Raw genomic sequence first — 18,655 nt, 5'->3', positions numbered from 1 at the left:
TTCTTTGAAATTACCATCTACCACATGAATAGATGGGCCTCAGCATTATACTTACTTACATGAGATAATTCTCACCCTTTGGCCGCAACTGAGCCCAGCACTAAAGATTCTCTCTCTTGAGGGTTTCAGACTGGACACCAGAAGACCAGGGAAATTAAATGATGTGGGCTTAAACTAGAAGACAATGAACAGTACAGGCCAGAATCTGTGTCTTGTCAAAACAAAGCCATGGGGCTTCCTTGGTGGCACAGTGGTTAACAATCCACCTGCCAGTGCAGGGGACACGGGTTCAATTCCTGGCCCAGGAAGATTCCCACATGTCGTGGAGCAACTAAGCCCCTGCACCACAACTACTAAGCCTGCACTCTAGAGCCCATGAGCCACAACTACTGAAGCCCATGTGCCTAGAGCCCGTCCTCTGCCAACAAGAGAAGCCACCGCAATGAGAAGCCTGCACACTGCAATGAAGAGTGGCCCCTGCTCGCCACAACTAGAGAAAGCCCATGCACAGCAACGAAGACTCAACGCAGCCAAAAATAAAGTAAATAATAAATAAATAAATTTATATATATATAAAAAAACAAAGCCATGGCATAAATAGCAATTTTAGAAGCTCAGAGAATCCATGAAAGCTAGAAAAAACTGATCTACAAGTAAACTATGGAGAATTAGGAAGACTCATAGTAAGACTCAGAAGCAGAAATTCCAGTCACTGTGTGTGCTGATTGAGTTTTTGTTCTGTCAATAAAATTGCTTAGCATGCATATCAAATAAGCCTCTTGTTCACTTGCACGGTATTGCCATATTACTATGCTATTGTTACTGTTACTTTGTGCTAAATGGTCCCTGATTAAGAACAAGGATATCCCTTGTTCCACATTTAGTAAAAATCTGGTATTTTAGTATTTATAATAGCCATTTCAGGGTTTATGAAATACCTTTTTGTAGCTTTAATTTTATTTCCCTAATGATTAATGATTTTGTGCACTTTGAACAAGTTTATTGGGCATCTATCTTTCTTTAGAACTGTACCAGACTTTTATCCATTTTTAATTGGGTTGTTTGCCTTTTTATCATTTATATGTTGCAGTTTTTAAAAAAATATGCCTATAAGTCCTTTGCCAGGAATATGTATTACAAACATTTTTATCAGGGTGGGGCTTGTTTACTCACTTTCCGACTGGTATCTTCTGATGGGTAGTCTTTTTTAGCTTGATGAGTACAATTTATCACTTTTACTTGTATGGTTAATACTTCTCTGCCCTGTCTGAGGAATATATGCTGATTCCAACATCGTGAACATATTCTCTCAAATTTTCATTTAGAGATTTTATTCTGGTTTTACACTTATGTCTATTATCTAACAAATTAATTTTTGTGTACATAGAGAAAAGGGGTTGAGGTTCATTTTTAAAATCAAATATCCAGTTTTTTAGCTCTTTCAGTATACGAATTTACTTTTGGTACTCTTCTTGTATTTCAGTTGGTTTATCTCTATAGACTTGCCTCTCAGATCATTGATTGTTTCCTCCATTGTTTTTGGTGGTGCTGTTAAATCTGTCAATCGATTACTTCATTTGGTTTATTTTTATAGTTTGCATCTCTTTGATGATATATTCCATTTGTTCATAAACAGTGCACATAATTTCAATTAAATCCATTAATATATTTATCAAAGTTTTTAAAACTCCCTGCGTGAAAATTCAACAATCTAGACGATCCCTGCATCTGCTTAAAGTTACTATTTCCTCTCTTTACCATAGGTTACAACTTGTTTCTTTATGTCTAGTAATTTTTATTGTGTTTCAGACATTGGCTATAAAAGTACCTAGTATATTTTAAAATAAGTAATATTTAGGTTAGAAAAGAGCACACTCCTATTTCTGTAAGGTTTCTAATAATGGAGCTGAGTTTAAATTTATTTCATCTGGATCCAGGCTTTGCTGCAGTTTGATTTATTTGTTTCACCACTGCCTTCAACTATTTAAGTAAGGAGTGATGTTTTCTTCATCAAAGCTTGGGAGTTGAATGCTAGTAAACTGTGGGAAATCACTTTCTGATTTCGGTCTGGCTATCAGCTCTTTGGGTCACTGGGGAATTCTCTTTGATGTCCAGGTTAATTCTTGGGAGTTTTCCTGTACTTGGGAATCTATCATCCTCAGCTGCCCTACGTTTAACCCTTCAAAGCACCACTGCAATGTTCTCAGCAAACACGAGAATTGCAGGGGTTTCTGCAGGTTTCAGCAGTGCACTCAGAGAAGATTTGGCATGCTTTAGAGGGATTTATCTGCTTTCCTGCCCTCTTCCCAGCCTTTGGCCGCTACTACCTGGCATTTGATGGTAGCCTACTGCATCTCAGGGGATTGTTCTCAGCTCTCCAGCCTTGCCCAGCTTCAGTAAGCCACTGCCTTGCATTTGGAAAAGCACCTCCAACAGGGGATCTCCCTTAACTCTCTTGTCCTCCCCCAGCCTTTGACTAAGGAGGTGGCTTGTAGACAGAAAGTTAGTTGAAGGATGAAGTAGCTCAGTGGCTGAAGCTCCTCAGTATTCTTATCTATCAAACCAGCCCACAAATAGCCATTAAATATTTATTAAATACAGATTTCTCCACATGTCTCTCTCTGGAAGATTTCTTATCCTCCTCTCTCTCTACCAGAAATCAAAGCAACTGCAGGCTCTTTCCTCTTTAGAGGGATTCATCAGTTTCTAAACTTGGGTTCATACACCTTCTTGCTATTGTTTTGAATCCTCAGTTCTTTGATTTTTTTTTCTCTTTTTTTAATGATGATTTTGTAGCTTCTTTAGTTTTGCTGCTGTAGTTGTTAGCATGAAGAAAATAGTTTCTTAAAACATTTTAACATCCTAATGGAAAGTAAATATTTACTATTAGGCTTATATTTTAATTGTTATTTTTGAGCTTTCCTGAATCATATTTACAAGGACTAGTTGATTTTAAAGAAGACCGTGGTATTTCCTGATATAAGCTCTCATTTTAAAATAGTTCATAATAAATTGTTTAATATATTTATCAGCTATCCATATTTTCATCTAATTTTTTCTTCTGTAAATTTCTACAAGTAATTCGTATAGACAAAACTGTGTCTATTTTTATTAGGGGCAGACAGTTTTATTTTATATAAGTAGTGGGGCACCATTTTCAATTGTTTTCCTCATGATTTCCAAGCTACGACATTTCCAAGAGGCTTTTGGAAAGGGTTGATAAAATATACTATTAATTATAGACCACACCCAACTTTGCTGAGCAAAAGAAGAGTATCAGAAAAGCATTTCTCAAAATGCATATTTTTCTCAAAATTCTATTTTTCAGTCAAAATGATCTCAAGGAATTCAAGAAAGAAAAATCCGATGTGTTATCAAATATCTCCACTGACTGAAGTAATGTTCTATAAGTTGTTCACTTCTAATATTTATGATTTATTTCTGAAACTCCCACCAAAATGTCATTTCTTTATGCTTTATTATGATAGGATGTTCCATTAATTATGTCAACTAAAAAGGAGATGTAAAATCATCCAATATAAAGATGGAATAAAACATAGAAATTTTGCAATAAAAAACATTCATTTGTAAAAGAAAAATTGAAAACAATAAGATTAGTTCTACATCTAAACTTGTACTTTAAAAGTTAGAAATGTCCCTTACTAGAACCTGTCTTGTGTCACAATAAAATTGTAGAGAAAGCAAGAAATCATTTGATTTCTTATGTGTATTATACTTCAAAATGGATATTAGGAATATATGCATTTTTGTGCATAGGAATATAACAATACACTGTGACATGCTGTGAGGGAAGGGTGCCTATTGCTTTTCAAATCTGAGCAAAGATTTGAAGACCCTGAGGTTCAAAAATCTTCTATTGAGTTTTCTTTAAAGTGCCTTTCTTATAGAATTAGTCTGCTGGAGTTGTATATACCTCTATCGGAAACAATAATGTTGCAATGGCAATAACAATTATAATTACAAAGTGAGGCTTTGTAAGTGTCAGGTACTATGCTATAGGCATCAATAAACAACCCGATTCAGTCTTTGCAAAAACACTGTGAGGTGAGTTTTGGTGTTCCCACTTGATGGGTGAAGACAGAAAGGTTAAGTGACTTGCCCAACATTACACAGTTACTAAGTGCCAGACCCAGGATTAAAATCTAGCACAACTGATTTTTTCCCCCTGTACTATCAGAGAACATAAGTAAAGCCCTAGTCTGTATCACAGGCATTAGCGTAAGAAACACTGCCTGAATCTGCATCCTTACTGTAAAAGAAATATAGTAGGTACAAATGAACATAATTGAACAATAAATACATGTGATTTTTTAAAAAATCGTTATGGTGCACTAGAAAGAAAAACTGAATTCTAAAGGAAAGTTGTTAATTGCTCTTCCCCTGGTTCTGATGATAGGCAAGGTTAACCAAGACAGGCATTAAGTATATGCAAATCTGGGCATTGTAAAAATAATAGATTGTTTCACTAACAAGTATTTCATGGATAAAAACCGATGAAATTATCATTGTTCTCAGTCATCTAACAAGTAATTCTATTCAACAGCATATTTTAATTGTGAGACCTCAAATTATAAGCGCAAAAGTATCTTCCCCTTCCTCTCCTACAGATATGTTGAAAACTACATTTTAGTTCACAGATTCAAATTTTAAAGATATCAAAATGTAGCCACAAAAGTGTATATAATGAGGAATCCTTTGCTTCCTGGACTTTGAACTTATTTTTTCCTTGGCCTATGCAAATTACATTCCCAGAAATCATCAGATTCTTCTTTTCTCTTTAATATTTTCTCTAGGGACTCAAATGGCAGAATGTGGTCTTTCTTTTCCCACTATCATGATGATAAATGATGAACCACAGAGCTAGATGCACCAAATTCTGAAACGATTTCACAGTTCATAGAAGAGTGATAAATGAAACTTTCTAAAAGGCTACTCAATACCTCAACAACTCAGCTATAGGCAGCTCATTATGGATAAATGCCAGATACACTCACACTCATGACTCTGTTTTGTTTTGTTTAATTTAAAGCTTCCTAACCAGAGGAAAAGTGTCCTGAGCTGTGACTGACACATTTCTATAGACATCAGACTGTTTTTCTCTTTAGAGGGACAGATGGTTCAGCTTAAAACCCCAGAGAATTTCTATAATATCTAAATGTGTGAGGTAGAAAATAATTTCTCTCTTCATCCCTCAACACATATATAAGTAGTTATTTTGCAAATGTTATTGCTTCCTTAGAAATCTTTTTGACAGTCCAGGGCTCTTTCTGGAATGTCGAGAAAGGAAGCACTAGCAGTTGGAAATAACCCATGTTGGGTCATAAAATTCAAGGAGACTTAACATGACTTAAAACCTGCTGGCTCATGTATCATTATTGGGGGATGGGGAGGAGGAGACTGCACTCTTTATTACCCACATATTCTGAATCCAAGGTTCTCAAAGTGTAGTAAAGGGAAAAGCAGCATTGGCATCTGCTCACAACTCCTTAGAAATGCAAATTATCAGGCTCCACTGAAGATTTAGTGAGTCAGAAACTCTGTGGGTGGGACAATCTGAGTTTTAACAAGGACTACTGTGCAGTCTAGCTCCGTGATTCTCAAGTGTTGTCTGAAAACCAACAACATTGGGAGCCCATGGTAACTTGTTAGATCAACAGATTTAAGGCTCCATACCTACTGGTTCAGAATCCACATTTCAATAGGATCCCCAAGTAATCTGCTTCTACGTATTTGTGGAGGAGCATTGTTCTAGAAGCTTGACAGATGTGTGAGGTAAACTTCACTATTGCTGCCTGTATAAAAAAGGTAATATCACTCTTTAACACTGAGGTTAGAGAATGGTGAAAAAAATCTTTGTCAAGACAATTTTCTACCAAGCACTATTCATCCACTTCTTCATCCATTCAATAAACATTACTTGAGCACCTACCATATTCTGCGCACAGTTAATAAACACTGATTTTTAGAAGCAGTGCACAAGCAGAAATGAGCTTCCAGTCTACAAAGTCATCAGCATTCAAATAAGAGTTGAAAGACATTTGCTATTCTTGCTGTAAATGAGATTTAGAAAGAACTCCTGAGGAGAAAATTGTCTTCTAAACCACCATTATTAGAGTGATATTGATTAATGTGTATTGGTGTATGATACTTGTACTTTCACATCTATGGCACAAAATACTCCAACAAGGTTGATCTTGCTTACTATGGATCAGAATTATAATTCTAGCATTTAATTTGTGTCATGAGTAATATGTGAGGTGGAGAGAAAAGGCAAGCTAATATTGCATACATGTTGAGACGATTCAGCAGAGGTAAACCAATAACTGTTTTGTTGACTAATACCCAACTTAGGAGTAGTGGGATGAGTTTTATGGATTCATGCTCTTATGGCTGTTTAACAAAAATCTACCTATGAAATTTCAATTTAAAAATGATATAAATTAAATATTTGGCATTATATGTGTTGAAGCAAGAGTCTCATAATAAAAATTATTTACAGTAAGAGATGACTACAAGCAACTATATGCCAATAAATTGGACAACCTAGAAGAAATGGACAAATTCTTAGAAAGGTACAATTTCACGAGACTAAAGCAGGAAGAAATAGAAAATATGAACAGACCAATTACAAATAATGCAATTTATTCTATGGTTAAAAAATTTCCAATGAACAAAGTCCAGGACCAGATGGTTTCACAGGCGAATTCTACCAAAAATTTAGAGAAGAGTTAATATGTAACCTTCTGAAACTATTCCAAAAAATTGCAGAGGAAGGAACACTACCAAAATCATTCTATGAGGCTACTGCCGAAACCAAAGATACCACAAAAAAGGAAAACCAAAGATACCACAAAAAAAGAAAATTACAGGTCAATATCATTGATGAACACAGTCACAAAAATCCTCAACAAAATACTAGCAAACTGAATCCAACAATACATTAAAAGGATCATATACCATGATCTAGTGGGATTTAGCCCAGGGATGCAAGGAATTTTTAATATTCCAAAATCAATCAGTATAATACACCATATTAACAAATTAAGGAATAAAAACCATATCATCTCAATAGATGCAGAAAAAGCTTTTGATAAAATTCAACATCCATTTATGATAAAAACTCTCCAGAAAGTGGACACAGAGGAAACCTAAGTCAACATCATAAAAGCCATATATGGTAAGCCCACACCTAACATCATACTCAGCAGTGAAAAGCTGAAAGCATTTCCTCTAAGATCAGGAGCAAGACAAGGATGTCCACTTTCACCAGTTTTATTCAACATAATCTTGGAAATCCTAGCCATAGCAACCAAAGAAGAAAAAGAAAGAAAAGGGATCCAAATTGGAAAAGAAGAAGTAAAAATATCACTGTTTGCAGATGACATGATACTATACATATAAAACCCTAAAGATGCTACCAGAAAACTACTAGAACTCATCAATGAATTCATAAAGTTGCAGGATACAAAATTAATATACAGAAATCTGTTACAATTTTTTTTTTTTGCTGTGCTGTGCAGCTTGTGTGATCTTAGTTCCCTGACCAGTGTTCGAAGTCACACCCTTATCAGTGAAAGTGTGGAGTCCTAACCACTGGATCACCAGGGAATTCCCAGAAACCTGTTGCATTTCTATACACTAACAATGGAAGATCAGAAACAGGAATTAAGGAAACAATTCCATTTACCATCACATCACAAAAGAATAAAATATCTAGGAATAAACCTACCTAAGGAGGCAAAAGACCTGTACTCTGAAAACTATGACACTGATGAAAGAAATCAAGGATGACACAAACAGATGGCAATATATACCATGTTCTTGGATTGGAAGAATCAATATTGTCAAAATGACTATATTACCCAAGGCAATCTACAGATTCAATGCAATCCCTATCAAATTACCAATGGCATTTATTTGACAGAACTGGAACGAAAATTTTAAATTTGTATGGACACACAAAAGGCTCCAAATAGCCACAGCAATCTGGAGAAAGAAAAACACAGCTGGGAGAATCAGGCTCCCTGGCTTCAGACTACACTACAAAGCTACAGTAATCAAAACAGTATGGGAATGGCACCAAAAAAAGACACAAGATTAACGGAACTAGATAGAAAGCCCAGAGATAAACCCACACATCTACTGTCAATTAATTTACAACAGAGGAGGCAAGAATATACAATGGAGAAAAGACAGTCTCTTCAATAAGTGGTGCTAGGAAAACTAGACAGCTACATGTAAAAAAACAAAATTAGAACATTCTCTAACACCAAACACAAAAATAACCTCAAAATGGATTAAAGACCTAAACATAAGACCAGATACTATAAAACTCCTAGAGGAAAACATAGACAGGATACTCTTTAACATAAATTGAAGCAATATCTTTTTGGATCCATCTCCTAGAATAATGGAAATAAAAACAAAAATAAACCAATGGGACCTAATTACACTTACAAGCTTCTGCACAGCAAAGGAAACCATAAAACAAAAAGACAACCCATGAAATGAGAGAAAATATTCGCAAATGATCCGAACAACAAAGACTTAATTACCAAAATATATGAACAGCACATATAGCTCAATATCAAAAAACAAATAACCCAATCAAAAAATGGGCAGACCTAAATAGACACTTTTCCAAAGAAGACATGCAGATGGCCAATAGGCACATGAAAGCATGCTCAACATCACTAATTATTAGAGAAATGCAAATCAAAACTACAATGAGGTACCACTTCACACAGGTCAGAGTGATCATCTTCAAAAAGTCTGCAAATAATAAATGCTAGAGAGGGTATGGAGAAAAGGGAACCCTCTTACACTGTTGGTGGGAATGTAAACTGATACAGCCACTATGGAGAGCAGAATGCAGGTTCCTTTAAAAACTAAAGATAACATATGATCCTGAAATCCCACTCCTGGGCATATATCTAGAGAAAACTATAATTTGAAAAGATACACGCACCTCAATGTTCACTGTGGCACTATTTACAATAGCCAAGACACGGAAGCAACCTAAATGTCCATCAACAGATGAATGGATAAAGAAGGTGTAGTATATATATACAATGGAATATTACTCAGCCATAAAATATGAAATAATGCCATTTTAAGCAACATGGATGGACCTGGAGATTATCATACTAAGCAAAGTAAGCCAGCCAGAGAAAGATAAATATCATATGATATCATTTACACGTGGAATGAAAAAAAAAATGTTACAAATGAATTTATTTCCAAAACCAAAAGGGACTAACAGAGAAAGAAAACAAATTTATGGTTACCAAAGGGGAAAGGGGAATGGAGGGAGAGACGAATTAGGAGGTTGAGATTAACAGATACTACCATATATAAAATAGATAACCAAGAAGGACCTACTGTACAGCACAGGGAGCTATACTCAATATTTTATAAGAACCTATAAGGAAAGATAATCTGAATAAGAAAAAATATGTATATATGTGTATGTATATGTGTGTGTGTATATAACTGAATTGCTGTGCTTTACACCTGAAACTAGCATGATATTGTAAGTCATCTGTACTTCAATTAAAAAAAAGACCTAGGAAAAAAAGATGGCGGCGAAGTACAGAGACGTGGAGTGCATCCCTCTCCACAGATGCATTGGGAATGCACGGAAGGACGCAGTCATTCCCACAGAGAACCAGCTGAACACCAGCAGACAGCCTCGGACACCAGAAAGGGCTGCGGGGAGCCCGACATAGCCGGTAGGGAGGCATCTACGAGGGCTCAAAGAGGGTGAAGCGGCGGAGCTGTGGCAGACGGGAGGGAGTGAGAAACACACGGAGGGTCCGCAGCGCAGCTCAGCGTTCCCGGACCGAGACATCGATCCGCGGCTGAACGGAGGGTCCGGGAGCGGGAGCGTGGGAACCGGAGAGCTGGTTCAGGGTGAGAAACATTGTTGCCGGTAGGGTGACAGACCGAGAGGACAGGAGGGAGGAGGTCCGTGGAGAGGAGTGCCGGTCCCTGAGAGCTGCCCGGCCATGATGGCGGCTGGGGGCTGCAGGCTGCCGGGCGGGGGGGGAGGAGCCACGCGCATAGCCTCTCCCTCCCTTTCGGTGCCTCTGCAACAGGCAGTGGTGAGACCCCCTGCAGGCCACCTGAGGCGCTCAGGGATAACAAGCACCCTCAGGCACTCGGGCGGGGCTAGATTAAAACTCCTTGCAACACCAGCAGCAGGGAGGCTGCCGAGAGAAAAAAAAAAACCAGCATCAAAAAGAAAAAACCCCGAGAGAGGCCCAACTCTAAGACTTTCTGTGTACGCCTGAGCCACCAGCGCCCTCTGCAACAGGCACCTCCAAGCCTGACTGAAACAACTGTGTGCCACTGCTCACTCACTCCCAGGAGAAGGAGCCACTATTGTACCCTCTCCCTCCCCACACACCGAGGCTTACAGACGAACAATAAAGGAACCTCTGCTGGACACAGAATAACGCAAAAAAAAAACCCAAGGCAAGGAGAAGGACACTTACAGCTGAGACGCTAAGGAAACAGAAATAGTAGTATCAATACCTATTGAACTGGTCCATTCTGGGATCAGTTCTGGATTTTTTTTTTTTTCTTTCTTTCTCTCTCTCTCTCTTTTTTTTTTTTTTTTTTTGATTTATTAAATACGATCTTAGCCCTAAGGGATCTACAAGTTTTATAACATAATTTTTTAAGGATATTTTTTATTCTTTTTTTTTTTTTGCCTTTTTATATACTTCTATATCTAGCTAAGTTTTTGGTAGTAAGGACAAAATATCTCTCATACTTTCCTTTCATCCCTTTCTTTTATACACTTCTATTCCTTTCTTTTTCTTTGCATATTTCCAACCACATTACGCTCTTCTGTTCCCCTTTCTTCCAGCCTTTTTAACTTTATTTTATCTTAACATACTTATAAGCAACACTATCGGTCTGCTCAGACTCCTTGCTCTATGTTCCAGATGATGCACTGCCTTGGTATTAATATTAGGCTTTTGTCTTTATCTTAGTTCTTAGTACAGTTGTCTAATTACATTCTGAGAATCTCCATTCTCTCTGGTGGTACTCCAGCTCATTTCTATATTTGATCCTAGCTTACAAAATCTCCCTGGATTGATGTTTGTATGTGTAGGGTGTTATTTGTTGTTTGTTTGCTTTTGCTTTTGTCTCCGATTTGTTCTGTTTCAGTTGTCAATTTCTGCTGGGTTTCTCTTTGAATATCTGATAGCACACTGGGGTTCTGTCAGGTCCTTCTAGAGCCTTATGTCCTAACGGATTCAATAATTGTGTGTCTTATACATGTATGTGTTTCCTAGACTGAATATTCATTTAATCCAATACTTGGACATTAGTCTGAGGCTTGGACAGTCTTCTATAAACACCTCTATCACCAGGACAAGCAACCCCAAAAGCTTGGACAACCATGAGGAAACAAAGAAACCCCATGCAGGCAAAGGAGCAGGAAAAAAACCCACAAGACCAAATAAATGAGGAGGAAATAGGAAAAATGCCTGAAAAAGAGTTTAGAGTAATGATAGTAAAAATGATACAAAATCTCGATACCAAAATAGAGAAAGTACAAGAAACAGTTCATAAGAACTCAGAAAAACAAACAGCAATGGATAACAAAATAACTGAAATTAAAAATACTCTAGATGCTCTAACCAGCAGAATGACTGAGGCAGAAGAACGAATAAGTGAGTTGGAAGATAGAATGGGAGAAATAAATGCCAGAGAGCAGGAAAAAGAAAAAATAAAAAAATAAAAAGACTAGAAGACAGCCTCAGAGACCTCAGTGATAACCTTAAACGTACCAACATTCGAATTATAGGCATCCCAGAAGAAGAAGAAAACAAGAAAGGGTCTGTGAAAATATTTGAAGAGGTTCTAGTGGAAAACTTCCCCAACATGGGAAAGGAAATAATGAACCAAGTCCAAGAAGCACAGAGAGTCCCATACAGAATAAACCCAAGGAGAAATACACCAAGACACATATTAATCAAACTAACGACAATTAAACACAAAGAAAAAATATTAAACGCAGCAAGAGAAAAGCAACAAACAACATATAAGGGAAAACCCATAAGGATAACAGCTGACCTTTCTATAGAAACTCTGCAGGCCAGAAGGGAATGGCAGGATATACTGAAAGTCCTGAAAGAGAGAAACCTACAGCCAAGAATACTCTACCCAGCAAGAATCTCATTCTGATTTGAGGGAGAAATCAAAAGCTTTCCAGACAAGCAAAAGTTCAGAGAATTCAGCACCACCAAACCAGCCTTACAACAAGTGCTAAAGGAACTTCTCTAGGTAGGAAACACAAGAAAAGGAAAACACCTACAAATACAAACCCAAAACAATTCAGAAAATGGTAATTGGAACACACATGTCAATAATCACTTTAAATGTAAATGGATTAAATGCTCCAACCAAAAGACACAGACTGGCTGAATGGATACAAAAACAAGACCCTTCTATATGCTGCCTACAAGAAACCCACTTCAGACCAAGGGATACATATAGACTGAAAGTGAAGGGATGGAAAAAGATATTCCATGCAAATGGAAGTCAAAAGAAAGCTGGAGTAGCAATACTCATATCAGACAAATTAGACTTGAAAGAAAAGACTATTAAAAGAGACAAGGAAGGGCACTACATAATGATCAAGGGATCCATTCAAGAAGAACATATCACAATGGTAAATATCTATGCCCCCAATATAGGAGCACCTCAATACATAAGGCAAATGCTAACAGCTATAAAAGGGGACATCGACAGTAACACAATTATAGTGGGAGACTTGAACACCCCACTTACATCAATGGATAGATCATCCAAACACAAAATCAATAAAGACACACAAGCTTTAAATGACACATTAGACCATCTCGACTTCATTGATATTTATAGGACATTCCATCCAAAAACGACAGACTACACTTTCTTCTCAAGTGTACACGGAACATTTTCCAGGATAGATCACATCTTGGGTCACAAATCAAACCTCAGCAAATTCAAGAAAATTGAAATCATATCAAGCATCTTCTCAGACCACAACGCCATGAGACTAGATATCAATTACAGGAAAAAAACTGCAAAAAATACAAACACATGGAGGCTAAACAATTCACTCTTAAACAACCAAGGAATCACTACAGAAATCAAAGAGGAAATCAAAACATATCTAGAAACAAATGACAATGAAAACACAACAACCCAAAACCTATGGGACACAGCAAAAGCAGTTCTAAGAGGGAAGTTTATAGCAATACAGTCCTACCTTAAGAAACAAGAAAATGATTGAATAAACAACCTAACCTTACACCTCAAACAACTAGAGAAAGAAGAACAAAGAAACCCCAAAGTGAGCAGAAGGAAAGAAATCATAAAGATCAGAGCAGAAATAAATGAAAAAGAAAGGAAAGAAACCATAAGAAAAATAAATGAAACTAAAAGCTGGTTCTTTGAGAAGATTAACAAAATTGATAAACCATTAGCCAGACTCATCAAGAAAAAAAGGGAGAAGATGCAAATCAACAGAATTAGAAATGAAAAAGGAGAAGTCACAACGGACACCTCAGAAATACAAAACATCATGAGAGACTACTACAAGCAACTATATGCCAATCAATTGGATAACCTGGAAGAAATGGATACATTCTTAGAAAAATACAATCTTCCAAGACTGAACCAGGAAGAAATAGAAACCATGAACAGACCAATCACAAGTACAGAAATTGAGGCAGTGATTAAAAATCTCCCAACACACAAAAGCCCAGGACCAGATGGATTCACAGGAGAATTCTATCAAACATTTCGAGAAGAGTTAACACCTATCCTTCTCAAACTCTTCCAAAATATTGCAGAAGGCGGAGCACTCCCAAACTCATTCTACGAGGCTACCATCACCCTGATACCAAAACCAGGCAAAGATGTCACAAAAAAAGAAAACTACAGACCAATATCACTGATGAATATAGATGCAAAAATCCTCAACAAAATACTAGCTAACAGACTGCAACAGCACATTAAAAAAATCATACACCATGATCAAGTGGGGTTTATCCCTGGGATGCAAGGATTCTTCAATATACGCAAATCAATCAACATGATACATCATATCAACAAATTGAAGGATAAAAACCATATGATCATTTCAATAGATGCAGAAAAAGCTTTTGACAAAGTTCAACATCCATTTATGATAAAAGCTCTCCAGAAAATGGGCATAGAAGGAAATTACCTCAACATAATAAAAGCCATATATGACAAACCAAAAGCCAACATTGTTCTCAATGGAGAAAAACTGGAAGAATTCCCTCTAAGAACAGGAACAAGACAAGGGTGTCCACTCTCACCACTGTCATTCAACATAGTTTTGGAAGTGTTAGCCACAGCAATCAGAGAAGAAAAAGAAATTAAAGGAATCCAAATTGAAAAAGAAGAAGTAAAATTGTCACTCTTTGCAGATGACATGATATTATACATAGAAAACCCTAAAGACTCTACCAGAAAACTGCTAGCACTCATTGATGAGTTTAGTAAAGTAGCAGGATACAAAATTAATGCACAGAAATCTCTTGCATTCCTATACACTAACAACGGAAGAGCAGAAAGAGAAATTAAGGAAACTCTCCCATTCACCATTGCAACAAAAAGAATAACAGACCTAGGAATAAACCTGCCTAAGGAGGCAAAAGATCTGTATGCAGAAAACTTTAAGACATTGATGAAAGAAATCAAAGACGACACAAACAGATGGAGGGGCATACCATGTTCCTGTATTGGGATAATCAACATCGTGAAAATGACTGTACTACCCAAAGCAATTTACAGATTCAATGCAATCCCTATCAAATTACTAATGGCATTTTTCACAGAACTAGAGCAAGAAATCATATGATTTGTATGGAAACCCAAAAGACCCCGAATAGCCAAAGCAATCTTGAGAAGGAAAAATGGAGTTGGTGGAATCAGGCTTCCTGACTTCAAAGTATACTACAAGGCCACAGTGATCAAGACAGTATGGTACTGGCACAAAAATAGAAAGGATGATCAATGGAATAGAATAGAGAACTCAGAAGTAAGCCCAAACACATATGGGCACCTTATCTTTGACAAAGGAGGCACGAGTATACAATGGAAAAAAGACAGCCTCTTCAATAAGTGGTGCTGGGAAAATTGGACAGCAACATGGAAAAGAATGAAATTAGAACACTTCCTAACACCATACACAAAAATAAACTCCAAATGGATTAAAGACCTACATGTAAGGCCAGACACTATAAAACTCCTAGAGGAAAACATAGGCAGAACACTCTATGACATCCATCAAAGCAACATCCTTTTTGACCCACCTCCTAGAATCAGGGAAATAAAATCAAGAATAAACGAATGGGACCTCATGAAACTTAAAAGCTTTTGCACAGCAAAAGAAACCATAAACAAGACTAAAAGACAATCCTCAGAATGGGAAAAAATAATTGCCTATGAAACAACGGACAAAGGATTAACCTCCAAAATATACAAGCAGCTCATGAAGCTTCATACCAAAAAAGCAAATAACCCAATCCACAAATGGGCAGAAGACCTAAATAGACATTTCTCCAAAGAAGACATACAGATGGCCAACAAACACATGAAAAGATGCTCAACATCACTCATCATCAGAGAAATGCAAGTCAAAGCCACAATGAGGTATCACCTCACACCAATCAGAATGGCCATCATCACAAAGTCTGGAAACAACAAATGTTGGAGAGGGTGTGGAGAAAAGGGAACTCTCCTGCACTGTTGGTGGGACTGTAAGTTGGTACAGCCACTATGGAAAACAATTTGGAGGTTCCTTAAAAAACTACAAATAGAACTACCATATGATCCAGTAATCCCACTCCTGGGCATATACCCAAAGAAAACCATAATCCCAAAAGAAACTTGTACCATAATGTTTATTGCAGCACTCTTTACAATAGCCAGGACATGGAAGCAACCTAAATGCCCATCAACAAATGAATGGATACAGAAGGTGTGGCATATATATACAATGGAATATTACTCAGCTATAAAAAGGGATGAGATGGAGCTATATGTCATGAGGTGGATAGAACTACAATCTGTCATACATAGTGAAGTAAGTCAGAAAGAGAAGGACAAATATTGTATGCTAACTCACATATACGGAATCTAAAAATGGTACTGATGAACTCAGTGACAAGAACAAGGAAGCAGATACAGAGAATGGACTGGAGAACTCGAGGTGTGGGAGGGGGCGGGGGGTGAAGGGGAAACTGAGAAGAAGCGAGAGAGTAGCACAGACATATATATACTACCAAGTGTAAAATAGTCAGTGGGAAGTTGTTGTATAACAAAGGGAGTCCAACTCGAGGATGGAAGATGCCTTAGAGGACTGGGGCAGGGAGGGTGGGGGGGACTCGAGGGGGGGGCGTCAAGGAAGGGAGGGAATATGGGGATATGTGTATAAAAACAGTTGATTGAAGCTGGTGTACCCCCAAAAAAATAAAAAAAATAAAAAAAAATAAAAAAAAAGAAACAATATTTGTCTATAACTAAAATATTTACAGGTTTCTGTTCAGGACATGTTTATATTTAAAAAAAAAAAAGACCTATTAGGAAAACATCTAAGTAGTAATATTTATAGTGACAATTAATAAAGATTTTAAATAAATGTATGCATAGCGAATCTACTTAAGAAAATTTTTTAGTAATTTGATAATATTGAGAAGTAATAGTGTATAACATTTAAGAACTTAAACTCTGTGGTCAGACAGATATAAATTCTAACTCTGTCACTTAAATTCTTTAGGAATGAACTTGTTTAAGTATAAAACAGAGATGATAATATTTATGTATAGGATTATTGGAGAATTAAAATTGTTAATACAAATACATGCTCAGACCAGTGACCAGAATATTGTAGGCACTATATGTTAGTGTTTAGTTGCAGTATTGATGATACGTACAAAAATTATGAAAGTTGTCCATAAACAAATGAAGTTTGAAAGAATCCAAAGCCAAGCTTACCATGGTGTAAAGGAGAGAGCTGCCCAGAGAAACCTAGAGAGTAAACATTATAGCATAAAAATATGATGATGGACTTTGATGGACCTGGTTTTCAGTCTAATCTGCCATTTATGAGTGCTATTGCCATGTACTGGTACTTAAGTTTCCTAAATAGGGATTGTCTTATCACATGTTTAGATACAGCAGAAGCTACCTTATGTGGTTGTCTAAAAATAAAATGAGGTAATGCAAATAAAGAGATTAAAAGAATATGCAATATGCCTAACAGCAGGGGTTAAATAATCATTATTTCTATTTTTAATACCTGTGATCAAGCTGAATTCTCATCAGAGAGCCTAACATCCAGGAGATAGTAAGACAGTGAGAAGCAATTTGCTGTTTTTCATTATTCTTGTTTTTAAACCTCTGAGTCCTGACCTCTTATTCCATCAAACTGCTGAACAGCAGGAAACATGTCCTTTGGATAACAATTACTTGTATCTATTATTTGGTTAGGTATTAGGACTTCTCTCATTGTATCTGGTTTCTCTCTAGCACTTGACAGGGAGTTTATTTCATGGATAAAGCACAGGCTTTGAGCTCAGATTAACATGAGTTCAGACCACGGTACTACGGCTTCCAGTTTTTATGCCTTGAGTAGAATTATCAGCTTCTTCAAGTTTAGCTTCCGAATTGGTGAAACTGAAATAATAACAACTACTTTATAAGTCCTAGGCCCACAGATGTGACATATATTTTAGTTATTAGTGGTATCTCTTTGCATTTTTATTCATTTATTCAAAAAAGTATTTATTAAAACACTGTTATTTGTTAGGTATACTTATTCTACTTTAACTGTAGGACTGTGTCATTTTATCTTTGTACTGCACAGTATCTGCTACAGTATTTTTTCTTTACTAAATGTTTGTAAATGTGAATGTACTATTATAGTATCTATTGTCTTACAGAACACTATAAAAATTCTAAGCTTTTTCTAGTGGATTTTTTTTTGGCTGGAAATATTTACGGGGTATGGAATTATCATAGTTTATACTGTAGCAGACTCAAGAGGTGTCTAAACATTCATAGAAGAATATTTCAATGTCTCTGTTTCTATATAACCTGGCAAATTACTTGATGCAAACTTGCTATGATTCAGCTGTTTCCAATTTTTATTTATAAATCTCATTCATTCATTCATTCATTTATTCCATTTATGTTTCATTCATTGCATTCATATATTTATGTATTTTTTAAGTGTTCCTTGGGTACATAAGGACTTATGTCATGGAACATTTCAAGGTCCAAATTACTATAAGCTATTTCTTAAAATATATAAATGCAAAATATTATTATTTTTTAGAACACATTCTCTTTCGCTTTCTCCTAAAGTGATTAAATAACAGAGAGGGATTTTACAAGTGCATGCCAGAATGAACTGCTAAGCTACTGAAGGAAGAAATTCCATTAAGGATTAAATACATCTAATATATTGTGTGAAGATTTGAAAATAAAATATGTCCCTAATGAAACATTGGTGTAGGAAAGATCTAGGTGTCCTGATATACTTTCTGGAACAGTAACAATAAAATTCTCATCTATTTATTTATTTATTTATTTTTTG

This window comes from Hippopotamus amphibius, chromosome 1, assembly GCF_030028045.1.
Source record: "Hippopotamus amphibius kiboko isolate mHipAmp2 chromosome 1, mHipAmp2.hap2, whole genome shotgun sequence".
Classification (NCBI taxonomy): Eukaryota; Metazoa; Chordata; class Mammalia; order Artiodactyla; family Hippopotamidae; genus Hippopotamus; species Hippopotamus amphibius.
This window is presented reverse-complemented; position numbering follows the sequence as displayed.